The sequence below is a fragment of the Oxyura jamaicensis genome, chromosome 6 (assembly GCF_011077185.1).
Source record: "Oxyura jamaicensis isolate SHBP4307 breed ruddy duck chromosome 6, BPBGC_Ojam_1.0, whole genome shotgun sequence".
In the NCBI taxonomy this organism is placed as follows: domain Eukaryota; kingdom Metazoa; phylum Chordata; class Aves; order Anseriformes; family Anatidae; genus Oxyura; species Oxyura jamaicensis.
In genome coordinates, this window is record NC_048898.1 from 24535754 (window position 1) to 24556561 (window position 20808).

The following is a 20808-nucleotide window of genomic DNA, read 5'->3' on the forward strand; positions in this document are numbered from 1 at the left end:
CCCTTACCTTCATACATCTACCTAAATGTTTAACACTAAAATCTCTGGAATATTCTCTCCAGAAATTGAAAGAACACCAGCATCAGGGCAGCTTTTCAAGTGTCCAAGCAATCAGCCCTGGCTTGTTTCACTGCGTATGAATTGGCTTGGAAGAAGAGAGACATTCCTTCCTCCTGGGCAATCAGCACTGCTAAACCCATTGGGACCTGATTGGTAGTGAATCTGAGACTGTCCATTCCCATTCTTCAAACATTTATTTGAGATTGTGGCCATATCGTATTTGGCCACTTAGGAAGTACGCAATAAGCTAAACCATTTCCCTCACAGATGGCAGATGGGGTTGGGGGTGGGGAGGAACTTAAGAATATTGCAATCAGCTCTCCACAAATATCCCTGCAACCTATTGATGCTAGAACTAAGGCTGGTATAGCTTCAAGCAAATGGAAAACTGCTTCTGAAAACATGAAGAGAGCTATGGCAGGAGCATGAGATTTTCACTTTAAATAAAAGAAAGAATTTAATACATTTTCGAATCCTCACAAACTGGGAGACTGTAACGGTCTCTTAGAAGACTTTAAGGATGCTAGAAAGTGCTCAGATATCCTTAGGTTGCCGTCAAGACAAGCAGACACAGAGAGGATGGGTTGCATACCCATTTTCTTGATACTTGAAGGATCAGCAGGAAGTGAGAATCTTCAAAGGACACATCCTAAATAATAAAAAGAATATATAAATAAAAGTGATTATACCCTATGTGTCATTAAGTTACCAATGCATGGTATGAAAGACTATTTATAACATCTGGAGCTTGTGCTCTGTATATGTCAGTGAATAGCAGAGAATGCCACTCCAGAGTTTACACCATGACCTTGGTGGTTTAGGGGGCCAATATTTTGATGTGCAAATGCAGCTTGATATCTGCACGATTACACCAGCACACAATTAAGCTGTCAAAGCATCTTGGTTTTCCTTCTCCTTTGCTGATTTTTGCTCTCTTGCCTCTCCTGTTTGGCCACCTAAGTTGCAATCATGCTCCAAGAACTGAGTTACACCGAACAAGTGGGATGCAGCTGACACTTTTGCTGCCTCCAAGGACCTCTGTAGCCTTAGGCCCTGTGACCAAGTTGGCAAAAGAAGCAATCAAATGTCTTGCATCTCTGTTCTCACTGAAAGTCAAAGTACAACACTTCACTGCACTGGTGAAGTCTCTGCTGGATTCAGTGAAAAAAAAGTTTTGAGTATGTGAACTGAATCTCACCTGGAGTCCTCCAGGTCTAGGGGTGGTCTGCTTGGCTTTTGCAGGGAAAGATGAAAGCATGAACTTTGCCCCTTCTGAGACAGAAAAACTGATTTTATCACAGATCTGGGAGCAATTTATGTTTTATTTTCCCACTGAATTCAGCTTGGTTCTGCAGAAACTATTCCTCCTCTCCTCTCACCCAAAGGCTGGAGTTCAGAGCTGATGGCTGTTTTAGCAGAGGCTTGCAGCCATGCCCTCAGCAAATATAGCTCAACTTCAAAACATAGTTGCTCCTCTGGAGCCTGATGGAATGGCAGCACTCCCACTCAGAAAGTGGCCTGCAGCTTTAGAGAAACTTTAATGATAAATAAAATGGGTATTAAATAGGGAGGAGAGTGGTGCTGCTGGAGTCTCTTCTATTATATATCCACTATGGGGTTGGTATCTCCCTGTCTAAGTGATCAAGAGTGTCCAGAAATTCTGTACTTAATTTTTTTTGAAACCAGACCCTTAACTGAAGTAGTTCTGTTCATACATATATTTTCTCCAGGCAGATGAATATTGTTGCTAAAACAAAAGTTAAATTAAATTAAATTTTAAAAAAATACTGTAAAGTTTCTAGCAGTGTTAGACTATTCAGATGGTGTTGTTAAGGATGGAGGATTTTGAATTTGTTTCCGTTGTAATAATGCAATAAGTTAATGAATTCTTTCAAACCACAAAACACAGACAAAAGACAAGAATTTGAATGGCCAGTAACAAGAGGGAAGGTTGACAAATAAGCAAGAGAGTTCATCTCCTATTAGCAGTCTGGAGGTGTCTTTGTCCATTAATTTTTCTGTAGTTAAATATGCAGCAAATGGACCTTGGGTCTTGGCTAATGCAACAGTTCTTGAAGTTTTAGCAGTTCGGTTTTATCTGGGCAAATGCAGGCTCAAACCATGTGAATCATCTGAGTTTTTAAAAAGCAGCTTTATTTTAAAAAAATGAAAGGTAAATGACTTCAGATGGCAAACTACATCAGGAGAGCTAAATAAGGAAAAAAATATTGTTACAGTGACAGTAATATTAGCTGCCACAAACAAAATCAGTCAATAAAAGCACTTTGGAAAGTTAAAAAGCCAAATGAATGAATAAGCCTCTCCCTAAATTCAATATTCTCTTGTATAAAATATTAGCACTCGGACAAAATCACCTCCTGAGTACAGTATCTTTTTTTTTTTTTTTTTTTTTTTTTTTTTTCTGTTTTATCAGCAGTCTCTCTCTTTCCCCTAGTAAATTCATTTATTTGTTAAAATCTGTAGTGTGTTGCCAAAACTTTCCAATACAGATATATAAAATAATGCACACTTCATCCACCCTAAAGCTCTCATTCCACAGGTTATTGATTTAACCATACTTCTGTAAAGACAAACAGCCAAATTCTCTTCCTTCTTCTGACTCAAGTGACAAAAGCTTCTCCAACCTTCTGTTGCAGGATGAAGTCAATCTCTGATAATGAGGGCAATGGGGATTACATTTACACTCGGCCAAGCATGGAGCCTGTGCTCAGTCACTTTGCCACTGTTCCAGTGGCTGACAATTAAAGTTTTGCTCTGATGCAGTCTCAGTGCAAGCTATGGAGCCTCTCTGATGAAGTTAAAGCCAGTCATTATCTATAGATCTGAGAAGATCACCACTAAAGTAGAGGCAGGAAGAGCTTTTCATCAGGAAATCTAGCCCCAACTTGTCTTTTTCTAAGCAGTTGAGATAATAAACGTGAACAGTGTGCTCTTTAATACTTTTCAAAATGCATAATGAAAAAAATCCCAGGCACTGAAATACGTATGTTTCCTTTTGTGTCCTGTTTCTGTGAGAAATGTAGAAATCACACTTAAAACAGTACATGCTGTGAAGAAGAGTTAACACTGTCTACATGAAGGTGAAGATTTTCTATCATATCAATGTAGATTGCAAAGGAGAAGTGTATGACTCCTTGTGTTGCCACTGACTTGATCCAGGACTGTGAGCCAGCCAGCTCATCTTGTTTCCCAGGTAAGCTTCCTGGGTTTCATTACCCTTAACTCCTGGTCTGCAGGAGCCTGCAAGGTCTGTGTCTTCATGCACTTCTCAATATAGTTGGATCATCAAGGCTTATCCTACACTTTCTGTCTCCAAGTTGAACATGAATTTGAGCTAAATTTGACCTAGTTGGTTGGGAAATTTTGACCCTGTCTTGCAGGTAAGAAGATGGGTCAGTGATTGAGGCTTCCTCCTCCTCCAGGGAGGGTTTCCATGGTTCACTGCCAGAAAGTGAATTCTAAGAAGATGCCTGGGGTCCTGGTAACAGAGACAGGAGCTGATTCTGTAGGGTGACTTCCTCTAATAAGCACACAAGCCCTGCCAGTGTCAGCTAGCCAATTTCAAAAAGAGCAGTTAGGCATTGGAATGGGTTGCCCAGGGACGTGGTAGAGTCACGGTCCCTGGGGGTGTTTAAGGAAAGGTTGGACATGGTGGTTAGAAACATGGTTTAGTGTGTAATACTGGTGGCAGGGGGATGGTTGGGCCAAAGACCTCTTGGAGGTCTTTTCCAGCCTTAATGCTTCTGAGTCTATGATTCTGCTGCTACTTACAGGCCTGCTAAACCTGATTTACAAACTCTCTGATAGTCACCTGGGAATTATCACAAATGTGCAGAAAGAAGTAAGAGTAAAACAGTCCCTAGTTGGCAACTGTGGCTAACATACAACCTGTATATAAGTTTATATTAAATATAAGAATAAATATTATAAATGTATATTATTAATTCTATATTATTTCTTAAATATAAGAAATACCTGCAAAATATTCTGGGGGTAGAAGGAAGGCAGAGAATATGAGAGGCAATAGCACCATGCCTTTCCTTCTCAATACAATTCATTCATAACTCTTACAAGGCAAAACTCAAATTAGGCTTCAGATGACAGGTTGACTTTTGACTGAAAAAGAGCAGCAGCTGGTCCTCCTGCACACACCAGTTGCCCCAATGTCCAGGTCCTTCATGACCAACGAGATGTGGTCTTTCCTTTTATTTAGCAGTAGGTCTCCACTCCAGGATCCAGTGGCATATCAGCCCAGCCCTGCAGCAACCCAGAAAACACAGAACTGTTTGCAGTTCATTTCCAGCTACCAGATAGTACCAGATTTGATAGTTGTATTGTTGTTGCTGTTGTTTGTTTATTTTCCCTGACAAGGACATCTGTTTACTAGAACTCATCTCCAGCTTTAGTGAACATCAAAAAGGATGTCTGTGAGACTGCAGCTGGATTTAGATGGGACAAAGCACTTCAAGTGACTGTTTAAATCTCTTTTTCTCTTCTGCATTCCTGTAGTGGGTTTATGTGACAAGGTTTTGGTAGCAGGGGGCCATAGGGGTGGCTTCTGTGAGAAGGATCTAGAAGCTGCCCCATGTTTGGTAAGGGCCCCACTGCTGACCAGAACTGAGCCAATAAGTGATGTTGTTTGCGCCTCTGTGAGAGCATATTTAAGACAGGGAAAAAAAAACGCTGCGCCACACAGCAGCTGGGAGAGTGAGAGGAGTGAGGAACAGCCTTGCAGGCGCCAAGGTCAGTGAAGAAGGAGGGGGAGAGGTGCTCCAGGCGCGGGAGCAGAAGTCCCCTGCGGCCTGTGGTGAGGACCATGGTGAAGCAGGATGTCCCCCTGCAGCCCATGGAGTACCACGGTGGAGCAGGGTTCCACGCTGCAGCCCGTGGAGGAGACCACGGTGGAGCAGGTGGCCCTGCACCGACGGAGACTGCGGCCTGTGGAAGACCTCTGCCGGAGCAGATTCCGGGCCGGACCTGCAGCCCGTGGAGAGGAGACCACGCAGGAGCAGGTGACCTGGCAGGAGCTGCTGCCCGTGGGGGACCCAGGTTGGAGCAGTTTGCTCCCGAGGGATGGACCCCGTGGTACGGACCCATATCTGGAGCAGTTCTTGAAGAACTGCTGCCTGTGGGAAGCCCACGCTGGATCAGTTCAGCAAGGACTGCATCCCGTGGGTGGGACCCCACAGCACAGGGGACGAGAGTGACCAAGAAGGAGCGGCAGAGAAGAATTTCTATAGACTGACCATAGCCCCCATTCCCCTGTTCCCCTGCGCCGCTCGGGGGGAGGAGGTGGAAGAGGGGGGATGGGGGGGGAAGGTGCTTTTGGTTTCTTTCCTTTGTTTCTCACTTCTCTAGCTCGTTTGTAATAGGCAATAAATCTTACTATCTCCCTATGCTGAGTCTGTTTTGCCCATCACAATAATTACTGCGCAATCTCCTCGTCCTTATCTCAACCCTTGAGCCCCTTTCATCGTATTTTCTCCCTGTTCCTCTTTGAGGAGGGGGAGTGAGAGAGCGGTTGTGGTGGAGCTCGGTCACCCACCCGAGCGAAACCATCACAATTCCCTATCCCCAAATAGAGATCAGTTAAATTTAAGAGCATCTCTACGTTTTGGAAACTAATATTATGTGACTGTGACTGTTCTAACTTGTGTTTCACCTTTGGAGTAAAAACAAAACAAAACAAAACAAAATCAAACAAGCAAACAAAAAAAAACATCCCCCTCTATCCCTCCCCCCCAAAAAAAAAGTAATAATAAAAAAAATAAAACAGGAAAGAGCAACTATCTTAAAATACACACGTGCTTTTTCTTAAACAAAAGTAGGCATTTGGAGAGATGGGGGGGAGGGAGGGGGAATGAGTAAATTGAGGAACACACTTTTTTATTCCTCTCTTCCTAATAGCAGACAGCATACACTTAATCTCAGGAAGATCTGATTTGGAAGTGCTGTGCTTTCATGTTGTATGCCTATATGACTGTTTATTTAGTTGTGAGTTGATTGATTAGGAAATAAGTGCTTTTCAAGTTGACAGTATAAATAATGAAACTTTATTAGTGATATATGTGACACATTTAACAATGCTAATTTTCTGTACTGCTCTGTGTAATTCACTTGCCTTTTTCAGTAGGCTGTAAACAATAGAAGGTTTGAGGGAAATCGCTAATTTGTTGGCTTTTTAAAAGGCAACAGAAGGGAATTCAAAATTTACAAATATTTCCAGAGTGCCACCTAGTGGGAAAAGAAATGAAGCCGCAAGAAAAATTCGACTCAAATACAGCTTTGGCGAGTGTGTCTTAATATACAGACAGAGCTGTCTCTTCATTTTAGTCAATAGCTAAACACAGGCAGCTACTAATAACTTTTATGCTGCTTAGTGATCATTGGAAAACTTTATTTATTCTTTTTTTTTTTTTTTTTTTTTTTGTATTAAATATACATGTATGCTAGAAACAACAAAAATGAATATGTTCCCTGATTCCCTACTTTTGTTATTTTGAAAACAAAAAAACAAATGTCAGGCCAGAGCCAAAACTTAAGAGTTGATATAATCATCTCATATTCTTGTATCTCAAAAGCCTTAAGTCATTTAATTTTCATTTAATTAAAATATAGATATTTGAATTGAAAATGATCATACATATAAATTTAAGATCACTGTTACAAAAAAGACTTCAAAAAAAAAGAGCTTCAAAGAGTCCAGTTGATGTCTTATTGCTTTCATGTGTGACTTTATCACAAGTGGTTCTTGGTTCTCCTTAGCAAAGCCACAGCACCTGGAGTTGTGTGGTAATAGCAAACTCATTGCAGCCTTTAAAGCAGGTTTCTACTACCACTTTAATATCTCATTACATGGGCAGTCCTGAGGGTGTTTAAAGAAACCAAAATTCTGTCTGCAGAGCTGCTAGCTCTGCAAGGCCTGAGCTAGGCGTGATGGGAGTCAATGCTACAAACTCACCAAGTTTCTCTTGCCCAAAGGCACCTGGGAGGTGAGCAGGGTTTGGCATGGGTGGTCTGGCATGCTGGAGGGTAGGGGAAGGGCACAGACCAGCCCGTGTGAACAAATGCTCTGTCTGCTATGGGTAGATCAAGCATAGTGTTTCACAGCCCAGGTAGCCTTTTGCTGTTGTTCTTTTGTGTGCACCCCTTTTGTTGTTGCTCCCTCCTGGGAGGGGAGTTAGGGGATCTTAGAGTAATGATTTCTGGTCATACAGCTTGCTGCAAGAACAACTTCTATCCACGTGTGTTGGCGCAATGTTGAGAACGTCCCCTTAGCTTCATTACTTAGTAAAGTCTTACAACAAAACAGACTCTGAGGAGTGTATTTTTCATGGGCTATTTCTGCGCTAAATGTGTTTTCACTTAAGAGCAGGAAAATCAAGTTGGCTCTCCTTTCATTTCTATCTGATTCTTAATTAACAATCCTCAAATTTATTTTCTACCTGTGACATATGTCCAGGAATGGCTTATACTAAAGAGGATCTCTCATTACTTTCATAAAGACCAACTTTAAGATCTAGGAAATGTTCTTAGCAAACAAGTCATCTGGGTAGGGTGTGTGTTCATGAGAGAGAGAGAGAGTTTTTATTTGTGTTAAAGGTAATATTGACATTATGGAGGCTAAATACAGTGTGTTGTTTTGTCCTTGTGGCATACAACACTGGTAAGTTCATTGATCTCAAGGTGAGATAACGCAAAGAGGGAAATTACAAGAAAAACAATATGAGACTGAGGCAGGAACTTCCCCCAGCTGTGAAGCAGAAGACTCTTATATCAGTACCGGTGAATGATTAGCAGAGAAAAGGAGCAAGAAGAGGCAGTGTGCTCAATATTGCTTCCTGCTTGATTTAACCAAGCTCTGCTTTTACCCTTCTTGAGTGTTCTTGAGTGGAATGAACTGAAAAATTATGTAGAGATCTGTCTTGCAGCCTGCATGTATGCTAAGCTAAAAGAACAATAACTTGTCAATGAAAGTGTTTAATGGCAGTAGGGAGACTTCTTTTTGCAAATAAGGAATAGGGGGAAAGAAGGAGGGATGGAAAGAGAAAGAGCAGTAAGAAAGGGATTTTGGTGCTAGGGTAGGTTACATTTTCTAATAAGGTCAAAAAATCAGATTGAGTGCTGTCTGATCTAGAGTCTGTTATCAGCTTTACAGGCAGATGTTTCCTTTTACCTAAGGGTTCTTAAATTCTGCTGAGAAGAACATATTAATAATCTCTTTGGAGGTGTAGTGTAGGAAGTGTTTTTTCCGTTCTGGTACTGTTCTCTGAAGGAGGTGCTCTAGCATTATTTTGTATATTTTTACAGTGCTAGGCACTGTGTACTGTATGTATGAGGTGCGTGTGTTATTGTACTGGGTCTGGCATGCAGACAGAAGTATGGAAAGAAAGAAGGAGACTGAAAGGCAGGCATGACTGGTACGGACCAGTACCATTAGGTACAACTGCAGGAGTTAAAAGCAGCAATAAGGATGACAACCTTCTGAGAGTCAGAGGTTGGATACTGCTTCCCTGACTGATATGTCTTTATGCAAATGATTGCTGGTGGGCACAAAAAATGACTTCCATGACACAAACACAGTCCTCTGAGAAGCAGAAATACTCTGTGAAATTGCACTTTTGTTTAAAAAAAAAAAAAAAAGTTTTCAGTTTTCTCTCATTTCCAAATTGCTCCAACTCAGATCTTGTCAAGTTGCTGATCAAGGTGTGAAGGCTGACAGACTGTGGTCTTTGCAGAAGCAGGAACTCGAATTTTATGCCTCTGAAAAAGAGAAATCTGTGGTTTTCACTTTGTGACAAATAGTTCCTCGAACTCTGGTGTTTGACGGAAAGTATGGGATGGTCTCTTATTAGTTAGAAAACATCCTAAATCTGGAGATGTCTCCAAATGATTAGCTGTGGGTATTTCTACTCATTCCAATCCTAGTTTTATTGCACACATGGGAACAACTTATATAAGCAGAACAACACACGTGCTCTTGAGTTATCTTTGTTTAGCTAATATCTCTAAAATATTTTTATAACTGTTTAGAATATGCAACCTGTACAAAGTATATGTGTGATTATGGTGTGACAAAAAGGTTTGTTTGTCACTTATATGTCTTAAAATAACCTTGCAAGACAGAAGATTTCTATCACATCAGATATTCTTGCCTTTACCCCTTTATCTTGCTGGTCACTGTCAGTGCGCTGATGGCACCTCACTAACTATAGGGGCTGGGAGTTCACTCACATCTTTCAACATACCACTTCTAATGTGGTGTTTCTAGTATCCCATTTTTGCCAACCTTTAACAGTTTTTCTTCTCTATGCTAAGATAATCCACGTGGTATTTAAAAAACTTTTACTGACTGACAATTCTTCATAGCTATCATTAAAGAGTGATGAATTCAGTCCAAAACACCATGAAGCTAATGAAAGTCTCTGCATCGATTTTTCTTCTTTTTTTTTTTTTTTTTTTCCTCTCCATACTTTTCAATGTCTGTGCTATGTATTCATTTTGACAGAGTTTGGATCAATCTCAGAGTTCTAAGATGAGCCAAAAGTGGAAATAAGAGGTAATGGAAACAAAAATGAAGCATAGGCTACAAATGGGAAGATTCTAATAGCATATGAGTTTACATAGCTGATTTTTATACAAACACAGATATAAGAGGAGACACATTAACCTAGGTGTTAATGTATAGGTTGCATCATTTTAATTACTCTAGAGTATGTAAGAAAATGAGTCTGGTAAATATTTCATTAGTAACAGTAATAAAATATTGATTACAATTTCTCTATTAATCCATATTACTTTGATTCTGTACGTCTTACACTTTTAATAATTTAAAAAAATCTGTTAGTGGGCACTTCCTTCTCTAATTCTCTAACTATCCCAGGATGGGGGCAGGAGATTAGTGTGGAACTGTAGCACTCTTTTTTTTTTTTTTTTTTTTTTTTTTTCTCTCCTCTCTCTCTCTTCTCTGTACCGTCACTTCTGAGACATTTAGTTTAATTACATAACAAGCCATAACATCTTTTTCTGTCTGTTTGCTTGTTAGGTAACCTAAGAAATTTAATTTTCTTGAAGTAACTTTCCTCCATACTTCTAAGTCTCCAAAATGACTTTTTATAACATTAGATAATTATCACACAGTAATACTCCTGAATGTATGACATACAAAAGAATCCCAGTCCTTTTTTATGTGGAAGAGGAAAGCACTCATGTTTCAGAGAGAGGTTGGCCTATTTCAGTGAAGCTAGGAGTTTGAAAGAAAAAAGCTGAATCCACAGCTAGAGACAAAGGATGATATAGAAAAAGAAGATATAAAAATTATTGTTCCTTTGCATGCTACCTTGAAAATATGGGTAAGCATTAAGGTTAACAATCAGGATATCTAATTATTCCCATGCAAATCTTTCTAATAATATTTTTTTCTTTAAAGCAGAAGTGAAGCAGTGCTTTGACTAATATGCTAGCCATTTACCATTATCTGTAATTGCAGAGAATGAGTTTAAACTCATATTTTCAGAAGTATGTTGGCACAGAATCTTCTGCTTGCTTCTAATTTCTTTTCCTCCAGAACTCAGAAAACCATGTGACTCTACCAGCTCTTCAGTGGAAATGCTGATGATACTTGTTAATAAATATTTAATGGTTAAATATTAAATAAAAATCTGGAAAAATATATATTTTTATCTTCTAAAATTTGGTGTAAATGGGCATATATCACTGGATATCAAACCAGTGAAAATAACAGTTAATGCCCAACGTAACATAGCAGCTAATTTCTGTCACTTGGATATTTGTCTGAGAAATTAGCCTGGGACTGAGCCAGCTGGTGTTGCAGTTTCACTAACTTTGCAGTGCTATTAGTTTGAAGTCAGGGGTTCAGATGTGGCCTTGACAAGCATATGATTCTGTGCTGCATTGCCTGTCCTGGGAAGCTGTTCAGTTTTTTCTATATTTAACAGATGAAAATGTCTCTTGAGTTTGTCAAACACATACTCAAGATATCACAAGCTGCAGCTGGCAGCTGTGAGCTCAGTAGTTCAAGGTGAATGGGGCACTAATTAGTAAGTATATAGGGTTATCAGCACACACAGCACCCACTTTTTGAGCAGGGAAGGAAGACAAATTAACAGTCAGAAGGAGGGTTCTTTTCCAGCTGCCTCCAACTCTGCTGCAGCTCTCATTCCTCCTGCCTACCCACACGCTTCCAGGGTGAGGGCTTCAGCAAGCATGTGCCCGTGTAGCTGGGAGCACTGGGGTAGCCTTTCAGAGTTGGTTAGCATGGGGAAAAGCCATGCTTTTCCCCCAGAGTCAGGCTCTGGATTGCTTTGAGCCCTTCCAACCACTTCACCAACCACTTCAAACACTGTAAAAGTCTAGTATTGTGGTGGTTTCCAAAAATATTTAGCAGCCCCAGGTTGTAGGAACTATCACAATGCCAGCAAAAGCTACCAGAGAACAACAAACAGCTGATAACCAATCTCTCTCCTGGTGTCAGCAAAAATTAAGGGTAGCAGAGAAAACAGGATTGAAAATTGCTGAAATGCAGAGCTGAATAATAACCAGGGAATGATTCTTCTTTAAGTGGGAAAGAACAAGATTAATGGGCGCTTTACCAAGAGATAACATTTTCGCAATTACTATTAAGTATCTAGAAGTCTCTAATTCAAAATACCGATAATTTACTGTAGATCTTTCCACTGACTGCCATATTTTTCAGCAACTTTTGGCTGTAAATTTAATAGCTGCAGGAAACTTCAATTCAATATATGTAGAATCACACCCTTCTCAAATCTTTTCTTTCCAACAGCTGATATTTCAGGTCTCAGAATTGCATTTCTTTGGGTAGGAATCCCATCTGTATAATTTTGAATTATCCAAGATAAGCCTGAGGGATAAAATTAAAAGCCAAATTTGATTAGGTTGGTTCTTCACTTGCTTGTCATTTGCCTATCGGAGACATTGATTCTTTACTTGGCTTTAAGTCTGCCAGCCCATATTACTAGTAAATCCAGAATTAGTTACTCTGTGTTCACAGAGATCACAAACTAATTTTTGGCAGACACTTTTGAAAAGGTAGGTTATACAAACTCATCTGTGGTTCAATAGCTTTACTGTTTCCACTAATAACTGACTTTTTCATTCTTACCCAGCTAATTCTCCACTGCATGCCTACTGCAGTATATTCTCCTTAGGCTTGCAGTCAGGTATTTGCAGTGAGTGGGAGGGAAAGTGAAATCTTCATGTATCACAGAAGTAGCACTAGAAGGAATAAGTTACTCAGATGTCAAAGCAGTAGTAAATTTAACCAAAAGGATGGAACCATTATCTGGGAATATTCAGGGAAATGTAATCACAAGATGGGGTTCTGCTGTGGGAATGGAGGAAAGAGAAGCTGCCTTGCAGTAGAAAAGAAAGCAGTAAAGAGTACAGTTATACCATTGATTCATGAATTATTTCAGGTTGTACTGTTAATAAAAGAGAGCTCTGCTCTTTTAGAATTCTTTTATAAACCAAGAGTAGAAGTTCTGCTGTTCACAAGATTGTTTGCAAAGATAAGACCCAAGTGTCTTGGTATCCTTCAGGCCTCTAAGAATTTCTACCTTGATCTTGTGAGATACACTGAGTCATACTCAGATAAATGTTGACCTCTGGAAAGAACTGCAGTTAGTCTTGTGGTGTTGCAGCACATAAACATGCCTGAGTTGTGGAGCAGCTGGCCCCAGGTACTCTGTCATGAAATGATGAATGGGAAAAGGGAGGACAAAAACAGTTTCATGTGATCACAGTCAGCCAATTCTAGGATAAATATGCAAAATTCTGAATTGTGAGGGTCTGTCTTAATTGTGTCTGTTAGCACTGCGAGGCAGTGTGTAGAGAAGAGTGGAGGTACTGAGGCTTCCACCACTATATGAGGTCTCAAAGTGTCCAGGTCTGTAGATGCAGGTGAGAATCCTATTTAATTGATAGACATGCTATAAACACTTTACCTGTGCATCTTGTATCTTGCTTTTGGTCATAGAAAAAAGTTCCAGAAAATCTGTTTATCTTGTGGTCGTATCTCAGCCTTTCTCACTTTCCTGTGTCACCAGGGTTTTCCTCTCTCTCTCTCTCTCTCTGAAAGAAAAAAAAAAAACAAAACTTAGAGTCATAGGCTGGAACAGTACTAAACCAGAAGCTGCTATTCTGCTGGTGTCTCAGGAGCATGGATGGACTCCATGCCATTCTGTGTGGGATAAATATGGCTTTGAGCTTGAACAGAAAATGACATTTAGCCCAGCTGATGTAGTTCCAGCTTTCTCTTACTGAGGTTCAATCAGCTTTGCAGAAATGGAAGCAGTGAAACAGTAAGCCTGAGATGGTCGCTTGATAATTCTTTGGGATGTTGGGATTCAATAACTGGAATGACCCAATGATGATAGAGATTTTATTTGACAGGAAAACAAAGCCATGGTGTTCTCGACTTCTAACTTTTAGTTGCTTTTCAGAATGTCTCTCTAGTTGATACCAAAGTGCAAAGTGGTGTTAACCATGATAATAAGATAGCAAATACTGATGAAAATTTGATCGCAAATGAGCGATTTGTGTAGCAAATAAGAATTAGATGCCCTAATGTGTTAACCAAATAAGAGTCACGAAACACTTGGGAAATTAATGTGTAAAGTAGACAAAATAAAGCATTCAAGGCATGTCTTAAGTCTGGTTCCTGGGACTCTCTTTTGCTTTCCTTATTGCCAAGGCATAGGATGAAGGTTATAAGTAAGGGAATAGAGAGCTCACTTCTTTTTACTTCAACTTTGTTTTCAGGAATTTAATTTTAGAAATAACCTGTGCCTAAATTTCCAGAGTAAGCCTGTGGTTCTTGTAACCATCTCAGACAGATGTGTTCGTCCAGGCATTAACTAACATCAATCCCACAGCTGCAGACGCTCTCACGATGTTTCCAGCTAGATTCCCAGTCTAGTTTAAAATACGCTGTCATGTCTGAACACCTGAGAATCTCTTCACAAACACAAGTTATTTTTGGGTACAGATTCAATTATCTGAATATTTTCTTTGATATCCATCTCCTTTGCTGTCTTTGTCCTGTTTATGCTATGGCTATTTTGAAGTATGTTTTGTTTGTTTGTTTGTTTTTTTGTACTGTTATTTGTCTTCAAATAGCAGAATCCTATTAGCTTGATAGCTGAGCAAGGCTACTATCTTCCTGCTATCAGCACTGGATAAATGCTCAGAATGAGATGCTGACATCCCCAAACAGGCTATGATTTGAAAGGATCAGGCAAAAAGGAAATCCTGTCATTGTTATATTAAATATAGGATTAATAGCAAGAGTACTTAGACTAACTGCTTCATGGCACATTGGAAACCTGTTGCAAGCCAGACACTGCATAAACCTCCTGAGTCCCAAACCAGCCTTCTATCCATTTTTCTATTAGGCATCTCGTGCTGTCCTTTATCAGAGGTCTCTGTTGAGTAGACAAAAAAAACTGTTTGGAGGAGGAGGAGTTCCTTCAACAAAAAAGGCAAGTCATGAGGCTTAGTTTGGAGTTTCCCATTCTTTTCATCTTTTACTTAAGAGGCTCTGAAACAATTTTTATATACTATTAATGAATCAAATGCTTTATATAGTGCTGTAATTACTTTGATGTGTCTAAAACCACAGCCAATCTGTCTTTTACATGGTTTAAATGCAAGTGAAGCACTTATTTCTCCAGTAAATCTTCTGCTGTTCTAACAGAAACTGAATTTAAAACAGGGAGGGGAGGGAGGGAAAAAAAGGTCACTGATATTCTTACAAGCTGTCTGTAAAGTATTATTATAAAAATAATTGCATTTTCAGCTAATCAAAGATGTGTTTAAGAGTAGTTGAGCTGCAGGGATTACACATTTAGAATTTAGACAGAGCTTTCAATAGCTGTATATCTGAATCTCTGAAAGAGGCTATGTTATGGTATTCAGTACAACAGATTCTTATTTTCTGACCATGCTCAGACTGAGAGTTGCTTCATGAGATAACCTAATCTTTTCCCCTCCACAGATCTCTCCTCCCTCTGCTAATGCTCAGTGCTTTGGGGGAATTTAGGGATAGACATTAAAATTAATTTAATCCCATGTGGTATTTGGTAGCTGTTGCTCAGCAGGTAGACAAACCAGAATTAATGGTTTGCTCTTAAAATTCTTTAATAGTGAGTGTTTTTGTTTTTTTTTAAATTTTTATTTTTTTAAAATGTTCTACATAGATTTCCTCCCAAAGCCACCAAAAGATGATCAGAAGAGCCTTCAGCCAGGGTCATTTTCCTTCTGTCTTCTTGGGACCAAATAGATTATTTCAAAGCAAGGACGATCATTTGGTTGACCAACTCAGCAGAAATGTGACAGCAAAGTGCTAGATGAGGCAAAATTGTGAGGTTTGTCTTCCACATTGTGTTTAGATCCCTGGACACTTGGTTACCAATATCAGGACAGCCCGGCATAGAGAAGTGCTATGTTGTTTCCTGGACACATCTAGTCTTTGGGATCATGCTGCCTTGGTATTTTGCATGACAGTAACTATACAGTTAATTGTTCATTAACATACCTCAGAGATACAAACTTAATATATGCTGATCAGAAGTTCAGGTCCATGTTGCTTGCCATCTGACATTTTAACACGAACAGCAATGATAATTCAGGTTTAGGAAGGAAGTTGAAGTCTTCCAAAACTCAGCAATTAGTGACTCCTTAACAGATACCAGTACAGACATTTTGTCTGATCGTTAAATTGATGCTTTCAGTTTATTGGGTAATGAACACTGAAGTGCAGTATTACTGCTTGGTTACCTCCAGATTAAACTTTGTTGACAGCTTTCTCAGTCTGAAAGGTAAATTGTAAATCCACTTTAAAAAAAAAAAAAAAGAGTTAATTTTGTCTTTGTCATCATTTTAAATTAGCTTCTTTAGACAGTCTTCTAAGATTTGTCTTGCATGTCTGAAGGACTTTGGAGGTTGTGTCAACTGCTATGCTACTTGAGGTCTTTTGCTGCGCTGAGCAACCCTCAGTGTTTCAAAGGGGATGGAGCATCTATGGATTGAAATGGAAAATCCCCTTCATGTGGTATTAGTCTCTGAAGAAGAATCTGCTTTGTCCTCTATGTAATTTAGCAAGATATGGACACCACTGCTCTCTGGGCTATAGTCTTCATTTAGTACAAGAGGATAATTTTGTTTATATATATTTTTTTGTTTATATTTTGCTTTCCCTTTCTCATGTGAAGCAAAACATGGGAATAGTGGAAATCAGGATGAGCACACTGTAGTACTCTGCTCATGGTGTCATAGGAGAAGCACTTCTACTGTTCCTAGTTTTGCATGAACTATTTAGTGCCTGAATATCTCCCTACTTGGAGATATTCAAATGCCATCTAACATGGTCCTGGGCAACTTGTTATAAGGCTGTATTTTTAGCTTACAATTCCTTCTGTTGCAGAGGAACATCAGACCTGAAAGACCTGCTTCATGCAAGGGTAAATATCTACCCTCAGTAGCAATATCTCTCATCACTGAATTTCAAAGCACATTTAATCTAGTTGGTGGCAAGAAATCAGAAGAGTCCATTTCAGTCCTAATTTTCCAGTTCGTCTCCCATGGTATGATGGATTTTATAACAAACATCATGAGTCACCTTATTCACATCTCACTTGAACTTCCTTATAAAAACACAGGGAACATTTATTGCTAATTAATTAACAACAACTTTGTTATATAGAGCTAGTCAAAATTTATTAGCAGCCCACAGATTTATCTTGTAGTTAATTATTAAATAACAATTTTATTTAGCAAAATTTAGCTAGAAATAAATTTCAAGTGCTTTTACTTGAGGGGCAGAAATGGGAAGACAATGTTCTCTCTGAGTGTTTTGGTCTCAAGATAGCTTTTTTAATAGTGGGGAATAGTAAGGAATAAAAAATTTAAAAGTAATAAAGAACTAGGTTCCTCTTTTCTAAATATATGTACTCACCTACAGAAACTTTAGAAGGTCAGAGCAAGGATGATGAATGCTCTTATTTTTTCTATTTATATATAATTATTTTAAGTTTTAAAAATTGAGATTATTTCCCCTTGTTTTCAGTTGACCAATGCTTAGTGCTTGCAGAGCTATTTCTCTTCACTAGAAGCAATGATATTTAATAAAAAGGAAAATCTAAAGTGTGTTTTTTTTTTTTTTTGATAACTTGAATACAGCGGGGTGGGGTGTGTGTCTGAAGGGAACAGGACAGTGATGGGAAACAATAGCAGACAACTTTGTGCCCATATACCTCTCTGTGCGACTCCAGTGAGCTCTGTGCCAGATGAAGCACCATTTCTGCTTTCTGCAATAATTTTCTCCACAGCTCCTTCTCTGGCATCCAGCCTCAACATCCAATCTCTGTTTTGTCTGTAGGTGTTCCCACTGAACAAGTGCAAAGATTTCAAATCTGAGAAAAGCTTGCTTTGACCAGAATGTTTTCAGTGTAGGTTAAGAGCCTGGAAGGAAGAGAGGAAGCCTTTTCTGAAAATTAAGTGTCTGAGTTAGCTGAAATACCTTGAGTTTCAGCATTTTCAAGTAGAAGCTGACTCCAATATTTTTCTTAAGTCAGAGTCAAAGGAGTGTCACAGTACCACTTACTCTTCTCTATTATTCAGTAAAAAAAAAAAAAAAAAGATTGTGACTGGAAAAGTTTTATTTATTTATCTTTAAACTTTCTTTTCCTTGTATCTCTTTTTTTTTTTTTCTGTATGAATCAATAAGTAATTTGAAAACTAAAGCACTATATCTGGTTGAATGGTTTATATACAACAGCTGTGACAAAAGACAGAGAAAATGGCCTGAAAACCATCAGCTCAGGAAAATCCTGAACAGCAGTTGCACCTAACTGATTTGGTTGGGTCTATGTTTAATATAGGTTAGTGCTAGAACTGGTCCCAGGGAGTTTTCCAAATTTCCTAGCATGTGTTTAACCTTATAAACATGATTAGGTTGCAGAAAGGCAGAGGCTGAACTTGAGGGTGGAAGAGTTCCCTTCCACAGGCACAGTTTCAATTACTACCTGCTCCCCAGTAAGTAGTATGTTACTTGTTTTGTTGGTCACAAGCTGCCTGAAAAGGACAGGGATATGGATTAATTCTGGAGCTGAAGCTGCAACATGCTGGTATTGCAAATCACAAATATTTCAGACCATGAAGATACTTTTGTCATGAATTAACCTAAAGATTGTTAAAATGTGACAATTCATTCACTCTTGCTTCTATCCAGTCTAAAATGGATGAGCCTTCCACTGATACTGTTTAGTTATTTTTATATTATTATAATAGCTATTAATAATGATAATTATTATTATTGTTTTCTACTGGTCAACCAAGCTCTAAACACTTTGCTGGATTTTTTTTTTTTTTTAAAGGGAGAAAGTTGATGCATATAATCCTATAAATTAAAGAACTAATGCTTTGAAAAGCAAATATTTTGACAAAATGTTTATTATTATTTTTTTAAATACCTTTTTCATAAAGGTAATGAAAGAGTTTACAAGACTGACATATGCTAAAGTTTCCAAAATAGGGCTCACTCACATAATTCAAACATTTTTATAAATAACAAAGTAGAAAAATACTTTGGAAAAAGCTTAGGTAACACAGAGGAGGGAGAAAAATACACTAAGTAGAAGGGATTGCAGTGATATTTTTATGTTTAACCTGACAACTTTTCAGGATAGCACTGAGCTTTCCTGTATTAAAATAGATTTGAATTAACATAATCCCATTTTATCCTTGAGTTTATAATTGTTCTGTCAGACTGGCATTCATTTCTTCTGTTTAAGAAGTTTGGGACACCTGTTGCTGGATTATATTTGTTTGTTCCTCTTTTTGTTGTGATTTTGCTCAGTCCATGCTTTATCAGAGCATGTGGAGGTGTGATGACAGAAAGTAGCTACCATCCCTGTGTGCCTCCAAGTCTCTGACAGCATAGGGTAGCAGTAAGACTTGCTTCACAGTCAGGCATAGAGGTACACATCTAGAGTGGTGTGAATTTCCTTGCGAGGTTTTAGGTAAAAATCTCCATAATGTTCATATCTCTTGTATTGGTTGTCTCAAATCCTATAACTGGAATATACAATATGGAGCTGTGTTTGTTGGCATTGGACTTGCTTACAGAGAGATATCTCACATGATAATCATGCTGATAACCTGTTGTAGCAGTGAACACTTTTTATTTTTATTTTTTTTCCTCTGAAATTCTACGTAATTCTCTGGAAGGTTGTGGCTATTTATTAAAAGTATATCCCAAGCCATTCTGTGTTGGTATGTCATCCAGGAGAAGCTGACTGTATATGTGTAGTGCAGGCTGTAGGCTGCTTTCTAGTTCCTGCTTTTTGATAGGAATGCGTATGATAACTTTCTGTACTTAATACTGCAGCTTTATCTGATGCTTTGGCCAAGATGGTGACAATACATAGGAGCCAAAGAGGTAGGAAGCAAATGCATCATCTTGATTTTGTAGAACCTGAAAGAGGTTACAAACAGTGAAGACATGATTCTCATTTTATACGACCCCAGACTAAATTCATGTAGTCCAAAAGCACTATCAGAGTTTGGAGATGAACATGGTGGTCTGCAATATCACCTTTCTCAGAACATTTCTTCATTTCTGTGAGTTTTCCAAGTTTCCTCCTTTCATACAGGTAGGTAATCAGCTCTGAGATGGATTGATGACAGGAGGAAAAAAGGTAGAGGTTACTGAGCCACTGATGTTACAAAGGCAGCAAACACTCATTGAATTTCTCTATCTTCATCTCAAGCCAAATCCTATCTTTGGACTGCAATGATCTTTGCAGCAGAAAGCAATATATTTGTCTAGCTTGAATGGTGTTAACAGGTGGAGGAAAGTTACTTGGTGATATCTACTGTTCCTGGCCTGCAGGACTGTGTAAAGGACTGTGGCATTGTTGTATTCTCTGAAGGAGGCTGTGTGATGGATTCAAGGGATAAGTATAGTTCAGAGTCATTCCAGTTTTCTCTGCTATAAGGTGTTTTAAAAAACCTATCTGGAATCTGTTGTCATATTTTATCTGAATTATTCTGGGCAAGATTTTGAAAGGGATGCTTGTTCTGGTGTTCTTTATTTTGGAAATATACAGGACATAACTTCAAAATGAGCGAGAAATGAACTGGGGGGGTGGGGGTGGGTGATTAAAGTGAGTTAATGCAGGTAGGCTGCTTTTACTGTTTGTCAGTCTTTTTCCATTTGTTTTCAGAAAAACTCACATTCTTTTGTTTTGTTTTCCCTCTTCTGCAAGCTTTAATGCACCATTTGTCTTGGAGGCCAATCTTGTAAAGATCTAGGACCTGATCTTACATGTGGAATCTTCCTTCTGATGATTCAAATACAGCAATTCCCAAGATCCATTCCCAAAAGAGAACACACAATTGGGACACTTCAGGATGTATTTAAAACAAATATGGGACATAACTCCTTTGCACTTGAGGAGAAGTCAAATACATCAGTAATGACCGATTTCAGGTGTTACACAGATTGCTTTTCTTCTTTTTAACTATTATTTGTTTTCCAATCATTACTACTGTGTTAATCCAGGAATCACTTATGAGACAGACTTGCTGCAGCTAGAGATCACCTTCTCTTAAGTGTACAGGCGGATACTTTTGCTAACCGGGATGCTAGTAAGCAATTTTACATCACTCCAGGGAGTTTAATTT

At 38.8% G+C, this 20808-nt stretch overlaps 1 long non-coding RNA gene across 1 annotated transcript; it reads left to right on the plus strand.

The window, feature by feature from the left end:
* The first annotated feature begins 6879 nt into the window (after positions 1-6879).
* LOC118169368 lies at positions 6880-9891 on the plus strand. The gene is made up of 3 exons (XR_004752048.1): positions 6880-7073; positions 7684-7747; positions 8765-9891. It is a non-coding gene; the product is annotated as an uncharacterized LOC118169368 (long non-coding RNA).
* Positions 9892-20808: the final 10917 nt, after the last annotated feature.